This window comes from Camelus bactrianus, chromosome 34 (genome assembly GCF_048773025.1).
Source record: "Camelus bactrianus isolate YW-2024 breed Bactrian camel chromosome 34, ASM4877302v1, whole genome shotgun sequence".
NCBI classification, from domain to species: Eukaryota; Metazoa; Chordata; class Mammalia; order Artiodactyla; family Camelidae; genus Camelus; species Camelus bactrianus.
The window spans coordinates 21,812,290-21,821,510 of NC_133572.1; positions in this window are offsets into that span (position 1 = coordinate 21,812,290).

Genomic DNA, 9,221 nt, shown 5'->3' on the forward strand with positions numbered 1-9,221 from the left:
TGGAGACAGAGGGTCCTTATCCTGAGTCCCCTCAGCCTAATCACTGTAGCTGAGTTCCAACACCACCCAGGCCCCCAGGGTGGCTGTGGAGGGAGAGCAAGCCTGGCAGGTGACCCAGGGGTCCCACTGCTGTGCCCCTCCCTTATCTTTGTTCCCTTTCACCCCGGAAGGTGTGATTGTCTCATATCATGGTGACAAGCCATCTCTCTTCTCTGTCAGGTGGGATCCCCACCCCCGCTCAGCCTTCTTTCTGCATGGATGCTGAAGGACCAGGCTCACTTGAAGTTCTGAGTTTCAGCAGTAAGGTGGAAACAAAGAAACCAATGGAAACAAAGAAACAAGTCATTGGGGCAAAGCTCCCCACCATAGAGAAGCTGCCCTGAGTGGAAGGGAGGGTGTGGGCATGCCCATTTGTTTCATGTCTCCCAGTGCTCTTCCCTTTCTTATTGCAGACCTGCATGGTTACAACAAAATGATCTGCAAAACTGAAAATATTTACTCTCTGGCTTTTACAGAAAAGGCTGACCAGCCTCTGGCTCCCGTACCGGTCAACTGATTGGAGTACCTTTCCAGTTTGGAAACATCTGGGCAGGCCCAGGTTTGCAAAATTCTTTAAGAGTAGTTATGGAGTTTTGCTTCTAAACATTTTTATGGCTGTATACTTCTGAGCTGAGGTTGTGCTGTGTAATTCTGAGCCGGGATTTTCTCAAACTGTTTCTTATTTCTTATACCGGACACCCCTAAATTCCAAGGGGAATGGGATGTTAAGGAAGCCATGGAGTTTAGGAAAAAGATACAGATTTCATTTCCATTTAAGCATCGATGTATCTCCATCCTAGGCTGTATCGGTTCTATGGTATTGATAGGGGAACTAAATAGCAACCAAATTTATAGAAAATAGTGGGTCATTGGGTACACAAGTTCTTCTTTTCAACATTTTTGTAGTGTTTGCAGTTTAAGATGACCGTTCCTGAGAAACAGGCAGCCTCTTAGAATGAAATAGCCTTTTCCCTGAACCATACTCAATTTTTATTTCGTAGACAGCAGGAAGGGCAATCACACATCCAACACTTGGGGACCTCAAAGATAAAACGTAACTTTCTGAGAGCACACTACCCCCGTCTCCCTCTGCTCTTTTCACTGTCCCATTGTCCCTGAAGGCTCTTTCGTATCTTCTGCTCATGACTCCAGTAACTCTTCCTTCTCGTCCCTCAGCTGGTAAGTTTACTTTTCTACTTTGACCAAGCAAACTGAAGCCAACAGAAGAGAACTTTCACCAGCAACTCCCAGCATATCCGCTCGCCTTCTGATGTCTGTGACCTCACTCTCGCTGCCCTACCTCTTATTACAGGTGACATCGAAAGCCAGATCATCCAAAAGTCACCAGGGGGCCCATCCATACAATCTTCTCTGGGCTGTCACTCCCACATCCATCCTCTCTGTCACTACCTCATCTATTTTGTTCTCCTGCTAGTTGGCTCCTATCAGTATATAAAAGTCCATCCTCTTAAAAGAAACAAACAGCACTCCTTGACTCTAATTGGCCCCCACCAATTGCCACCCCATGTCTTTGCAGCAAATCTTTAATGAGTAGTTTAAACTCACTGTCTGCATATTCTCTTGAGCCATTCCCATTTGCAACCACTCTGGCTTTTCCCCTGATTCCTCGCTCTATGGAAACTGCTCGGTCAAGGCCATCAGTGACCCCACGTTGCTAAATATAGTGGTCAGTTTTTAGTCTTCATCATGCGTGGCCCTTTGGCAGCACTTGACCCAGCTCTTCCATTTCTCCCCCCGTGTTCCTGCTTCAATTGACCTCCAGCCCATCGATCTGCTTTCGATCCACTGGCTGGTCTTTTGCCAACGTCTCCTCTTTTTTCCAAATGTTTACTGCGAATGTGCCTCGGAGTTGGGTCCTGGGTCTCTCCTCTATCTCACTGCTATACTTTTGGTGGAAGCAACCAGACTTGGAAATTGACATGCCATCAATTTCTCGATTTGTCCAAAACTCCCGGATTGGCCTTTTCCATTTGGAACTCTCTCCCTGATACTCATATTCTTTTTCTTTCATTCATCTTTCTTTCACATTCATACATATGTTCTACTGTGTAAATTACTTTTCCAAATTTTGAATCAGTCCATACATATCATGTGAAATGCTCAGATCTCTATTATTTCCACTAAGATGCTTATTCTACCTTAGAACCTTTCTGTATTTATGTCAATAAAGTGAATAGTATTTCTACAAGCCTCATAGTTAAACAGTGTGATTGTTTGGGGCTATTATCTAACATGAAATAATGAAACATCAACATAGTCCTTTTTCATTTAATTTTATGTAATACCAAGATGAGGTTCTTGCACTGAAGACTGTTTTATTGAAATTTTACCTACGTTATGGACAGTCAGTTTATGTGAAAGCCCTCATTTCTCCCCTTTTCTGATATATTTACCATTTGGCTATTATAACATATACCTTGGCATGAAATAAAATTCCAAATCCATTCACATAATAAAATTAATACATTTAAATTATATTTTTTAATGTTAAAAAGAAAGAAAAAAACCCCAGACTCCTCTACCTATTAGGCATTTCTGTGGCAATATCTAATAGACTCCTTAATCATGACATTGAGGAACTGAGCTGATTCCAGCCCCTTTCCACCTGCTCAGCCCCATCTTGTCCCATCCCCTGTGGATGGAGAGGACATCCATCCCATTTTCCAGGTCCAGATGTTGGAACCATGTTCTTTCTCTCTCTTTCTCTTACACACACACACACAGCAAATCCAGGTTGTTAGAAAATTCTGGCTACACTGAATTCATTAACCACCTACTCCCTGTTCCCCACCCTCCTAGGAGCCACCTTCAGCCCCTTGTTGGACACCATATAGCCTACTTCTTCCATCTTTGCTTTTCTACAATCTCATCCACACAGTGTCAGAGGGAGCCTATAAAAGCATACATTGAGGGGGTGGGTGTAGCTCAGTGATACAGTGCATGCTTAGCATGCATGAGATCCTGGGTTCAAACCATAGCACCTTCACTAAAATAAATAAATTAAACTCCTCCCAAGAAAACCCAAAACAAAAGCATAATCTGGACATCACCCATCCCATCAAAACTCACTAAAAGGGTCACCATTCCATTAGGAGCCAAAGTCGTCCCAAAGTCTTCCAGGACCCGGCCTGCTCTGCCTCTCCGCCCACACTCTCCCCATCACTCTGGGGGCCTCTGGCTCCGGCTCTTCCTTCTTCCTCCGGATCTATTCTGCTTCAAGTTCATTACTCCTTGAGATCTGCCAGGATTGCCTTATTCCCTCCTGCCTGCCTCCCACCCCACCACCATCACCTGAGTTTGCTCATATCACTCTTATTTTTCCCCAAGCTCTTGCTACCCCCAACATGTTGCCTGTTTACTCTGCTAAAACTCTGAGCCCCCAGTGATGGGGAGTCGTGTCTATTTTGTTGACTAATAAAGCCCAAGAGCCTTGGGAATGGGTATAGTTACTAGATTCCCATATGTAGTAGGAGCTTATACAGATTTACTGAATGAATGCAGAGGTCCTGGTCCAATCCGATGGAGCACTTCTGTGTCCTGCTCAAAGAATAACTCTCCTTTCCTCCTGAGAGGGGGTGACCACTTCCTTGGTGATCAAAGGCAAGATCTATTTTCTTTATGCTGTTAACCTTAGGCGGGGAGACTGTGGGATCTTCATTTATATTTTAAAATTTGATTCACTCTGCAGTTTGCCTCCTGTCTATGTATCCTTTTGAGAAACCGTTTATGAGTGATCTTTCTTCCATCAGATTGAACAGGATCCAGGGGGAAGTACCAAGCCTGTCCCATCGGCCATCCTGGGTGTCATGTCCTGTGACCCAGTGGATGCTCAGCACGTAAGTGAACCAACAGGAGTGAGTGAAGAGATGGGATCATCTCATTATTGTGGTGGCTGCACTCTGTCCGATGCCTTGAGATTGGGGGAAGGATTTACAATTGCGGAGGCGAGATGTCAGGCCCTCTGTGCTCTTCCTGTGTGCCCTGGCCTTACCCATTCCCCCAGCCCCCTCTGGGCAGCCAAGCTCAGGAGCTGGGCCACCAGCGATTGTGCTGATCAATAATCCACCTCACCCAAAGTCCGGGGGTAGGAGCGGCCAGCACAACTGGTTGTAGACTCTGAAGTCAGGTCCTTGGAGGAATTCCTCACTGAACAATGTTTTGGACCTTTTATTTTTCTCTATAGCCTCCAGCTGAAGAAACAGTTTTCCTTGGATACATGAAAGGTGAGGACACCTACTATCCCCATGGAACCCAGGTGGGGCTGGGAGTCTGCTGTCTGTACAGCCGGTGGGCTCGTGTTGCTTTGGGCATCCTTGTGCCTGAATTCCTGCAGTACACTCGGTGGTAAGAACGGGGGTGCCTGGCAGGGAGGGAAGCGGGTCGGGGGACTACACAGCTGGGGAGACGTTAACCTGGGGTGAGCGGGAGCCGGCTGATGCATGGAATCTCGGTGCAGGGAACCCTCCAAACTCAGAGAGGTTCCCACTCCCGCAGGGTCCCTTTGATCAGGGTGCTAGGCTGTCAGCACAGCAGGGTCCCTGTGAGGATCATGGTGCCTTCAGGCAGTGGGAAGTGAGGGGTCCAGTGGCACTTAAATTAACTGTGCACCCAAAGCCAACCCCCGTCTCTTTCAGCCTGTTTCATAATCTGCAAAACTGGAATGATATTAACCATCCCGCAGGTTTGTTGATGGGCTGGGACACACTAGACAGCCAGGAGCTGGAATTCCTCTGTGCCCTGATTGTTATCCTTCCTTCACACTACTTACTCTCACAATTTCAGTCTCTCTGTCTCTCTCTCATTCACTTGTAACTTTCTCTCCTGCTCTGGTTTCATTTGATTCCCACCCTCCTCCCAATCCCCAGATGAGTGAAATTAATTTCTGTGTGTCAGTTCCAAATTCCCGGGAAAGATGCTCTGTCCCCTCTGGATTGCTTGTCCAACCCATCAGTTGCAGTCAGAGGAGTGAGTCCCTCTGTGACCAGAGGAGGGGCTCTGCCCAGCCCCCCAGCCACCACTGTGGGAGCACATAGCTCTCCGAGGAGGAGGTACTGGCTGTGAGTTGGTGTCACTAAGTGTGAATTTATCTCTCCTCTTGCCCCACCTTCATCCTCCTAAACAAAGATGAAAATTAAACACTGCCGAGATTTGTGTCATGGAACACTCAGGGTGGGGGCTAAGAGGGCTGGATTCACTCCTGAGTGTAAGGGGCTACAGTGACTCCCCAACGAGAGCCTGTAAAGGAAACAGCACCGGCCCCACCGGACACTTAGGGTGCTGAGTCTGCGTGACATTGAGCCAGGCTTCTGACCACAGCTCAGTGGTCTGGTCCGACCGGTTAGTCTTTGAAACCAACCAGCTTTGGATTCCTCAATCCCTCCCTGAGGTTTTACCTGAACCACGAGCTTCTGTATCTCTGAAGACAGATGATGAGGACCCTTCACGTAAGGCATTTGCACAGCCCTGTGCGGGAATTTGTGCTGCACGGTCTGCCCGGCGAGCTGACCGAAGTTCGTATTTTACTGATCTTAGAAATAGTCTGGTTTCCTGATGCACTGTTTCACTGAACAAGCAACAGAAGCCACCTCTGGCTGATAAAAGCAAAAAAGGGACTTAATGAAAAGATACTGGGAGGGTGCATGGAGTGGCCCAGACCAGAGCCGACCCGGGGGCCGTAGGAGATGTTGGGGAGCCCCAGGCACCAGGCTGCGCAGGGTGCTACCGGGCCCCCTGCTGCCCCAGCAGGGACCCCCCCTCCTCCTGACACTCCACCTCACTGCAGGTTCATGTCCTGGCAGGGCCAGGTCACACTGAAGCCACCAGCACACACCTCAATGGGGGAGTTGGCCCCGTCTCAGCTGAGGGTGTGCCTGGTGTGGGGAGACGCCCAGTTAGAGGAAGGCTGTTCCCCTACTGTTCCGAGTTAACGTGCAAGTCAGTGCCCATCACTCAGGAGAGCCGGGCTGGAAGGACCTCATTGTGGTGACTAGGCCGTCTGAGTTCACGTATTACTTTTTATGTTGGAAGGCCCAAGAGGGAGAAAAAGTGGAGGTTCTAGTACTTATTTTATATTTCCCATGTACCAGGTGCGGCAAGCAAGCCACTTCAGACAAGGCCCATAACAACCACATTAATAGGCCACGGAGAAAGTCATGCAGTCAGGCCTCTGCAGCCCCGAAACCCGTGTCCTCATCAGTTCCATAGTTACCAGAGGAAGTTGTAGGGATTTATGGGACTGTGTGCTCCTGTGGGGGCTGGGATGTGTGTGTTTAAATCCACATCTTCAGAAACTCGGCTAGAACAACAGCCACTGATTGTCTGCATGGAGGCAGAGGAGGGGAGGCTTCCAGCCTCTGGTCCAGCTCGTGTGGAACTCAGAAGTTGCTCCTTCTGTCCTGAAAACAACACCAGAGCTGAGGGAGCTGCAAACCCACTGCTCTTCTTAGATCCACAAGAAAACTGAGGTGGAAAGCTGCTCCCAACACAGAGAGGCAGCCTGGCAGGCTTGGAGAGTCACAGCTCCCAGGGCAGAACCCACTTTTGTAAGAACCCCGGGGGCAGGCAGATTTAACAGGTCCCTGAGGCCAGCTGGAGGCTCAGCATGGGGAAGTCCGAGTGTGACAACTCCAGGGGGCCAGTCAGAGGGGCCCCCTGCTCTTTTTCATGCATTTTACCTCCAGGACCGTATCCTGTTCTCAGAGTGAAGATCATAGGAAAACTCCTCATGGTTCCTGCCAGGAAAGGAAAAAATAGCTCTATTGAAATACACCCAGAACATTCTCTTCCATTGTGGGGGGTTGTGTTTTTTTTTTTTTTTTTTTTTTAAAGAAATTACTTTACCAGAGCCTAACCTACCTGGGGGAAGGGAAATACCTTCTGTGTCACCCAAATTGGGGTGGGGGAAAGAGACAAACTTGTGGAGGTCACAGCTCAGGGCACAGGTTCAATGAGAATTAATCACAGTACTACAGATGCCCTGCTCTGTCCCGCTCCCCCAACACCTTACCTCCATGTCATTAGGGCCCTTGTGTAATAACAGGAATAAAATTAAAAGAAGTAAATGTCTCAGGAGTGTCTAGGGAAAACCCTAAGACAGCGGGGAGATGAAAACAAGGACACACGGGTGGCTTTAGCCTCTCGCACGAATAGCTGTAGCAAACTACACACAGCCCAGCCCCAGTAGATAAACAGAAAACCTCACAGAAGAAACTATTTATTTTGGTTCTCTTACCCAGTGCATTCCATGGTGCATCCTCGCCTAGAATTGAGTGGAAGCAAGTCCATCTCAGAAGGGACATACCTGAAGAGAAATGGCTTTCCAGACTCTGAAGGGCAGAGAAAGCAACAGCCTGGGTTAGAGAAAGGTGAGGGGTGGGGTAGGAGGTGGGCTGCCTTCTTCCCCAAATAAGGAACCTTCCTGAGGCCAGCACAGTGGGAGGGAGGGCCATAGGGTGGAAGCAGCCAGACTTCTTCCTGAGAAGTGATAGGATGCCTCCAAGGGACCATTCATGTGCCCAAACTGTGTCCTGATGGTGGGAGCCTGTCGGTCTGCCTCAGAGCCCAGGACTGAGGTGGGCGCACAGCAGGCCGGTCTTACTTGGTCATATCCATTTCACTTCTCCGAAGCCCTGTGTAAAACATGAAGCGTGGACGACCTGGTGAGCACAGCTCTGCCCTCAAGACCGGTTTCAACTCCTCTCTTCCCAGAGAACAGCATCTCTGAGCCCGTCCTGGGTGACCTCACAGAGATCACCCTAGTGGCCCAGGCTAGTGACCGGGAACATGTACCTTCCTGCAGCCAACCCCAGACGTCCACTGATGCATCATATACTGGCAAAGATGTGAGTTCCTGTGCATTGGTCTAACAGCAGAGACTGCCACAGGCCCAAGAGGTGGTGTGTGGGACAAGCAGGGGTGCAGGAGTGTACGCAGTGCAAAGGTGTAAGTGGTGGCAGGGGTGCAGGGGCTGTGGAGGGTGCAGGCAGTTCAGGGGATGCGGGGGTGCAGACAGTGCAGAAGTGCAGAGAGTGGCAGGGGTGCAGAGGTACAGGGAGTGTAGGGGTGCAGGAAGGTGCTCAGGCACGTGGACAGGATCAGAAGGCAAGTGCACATCCTCGCAGTCAGCCTGACCCCCGGAGATTAGTGCAATGGTCTGGGGCGGCGGAGGGGGCGGCGGCGGCGGCGGCGGCGGTGGGTGGGAGGCTGCCCGGGCAAGCCGGTCGATTTCTTCTCTTCCCTGCAGCCTGGCCTGGGGGGGCGTTGGCCGCCGGAGATTCGCCAGATGTTGGACTCCAGGTAAGCTTGCTCCTGGGTGGTGGGGCGGTTAGGTCAGGGGGCGGTGGCAGCGTCAGGGGGGCGGAGCGGGGCTGCCCCTGGCGAACTGATGGAATAGTTGCCTTCTCCCGGCTGCCAGGCCTGGGAGCGGCCTCTGCTGCCCCAGGTCGCCGCACACACCTGTCCCACTCAGCTTGCTGAGTGGGGAGTGGAGGCGGTGTCGTTAAGGTGCAGGGCCCACGGGGGTAGGGGGGCTGCCACGCGGAAGCCGGTCAATTCGCTCCGCTCTCCCCCGCGGCGGAGCCAGGGGCGGCTTCTGCTGCCGTAGAGGCGGGACGCCGGTCTCCAGGTGAGCTTGGTCCTGGGAGGCGGCGGCGGCAGCGGCGGCGGCTGGAGTTTGGGGTCCGTTCCAAGCAGCTGCTCGATTTCTTCTCTCCCCCGCGGCCTGGCCTGGGGGCGACCTCTGCCGCAGGAGATTTGCCTGAGGTCCGACTCCAGGTGAGCTTGCTCCTGGGAGATGGGTGCGGTGCAGTCAGGGGGCTGGGAAGGTGGTGGCTGCGGGGATAGGGAGGCTGCCCCGGGGGAGCTTGAGGATTAGCTCCCATGTCTGTGCCTCGTGGCCTGCAGGCGGCCTCTGCTGCGCCAGGTCCCGGGACAACCCTTTCCCACTTTGCCTGCTGGGGGCGGGAGGCAGGGTAGTCAGGGTGCACGGTTGGCGGGGGTCGGGGGCCTGCAGCGGGGGAGCGGGCCCATTTGCTCCCATCTTCCCCGCGGCTTGTCCTGGGGGCAGTGTCTCTTGCCCTGGGTTAAGAGACACGTGTATCCTAGTCGGCCTGGCCCCGGGAGGCGGGCGTGTTACTTTGGGGGTGGTGGCAGCAGCGGCAGGT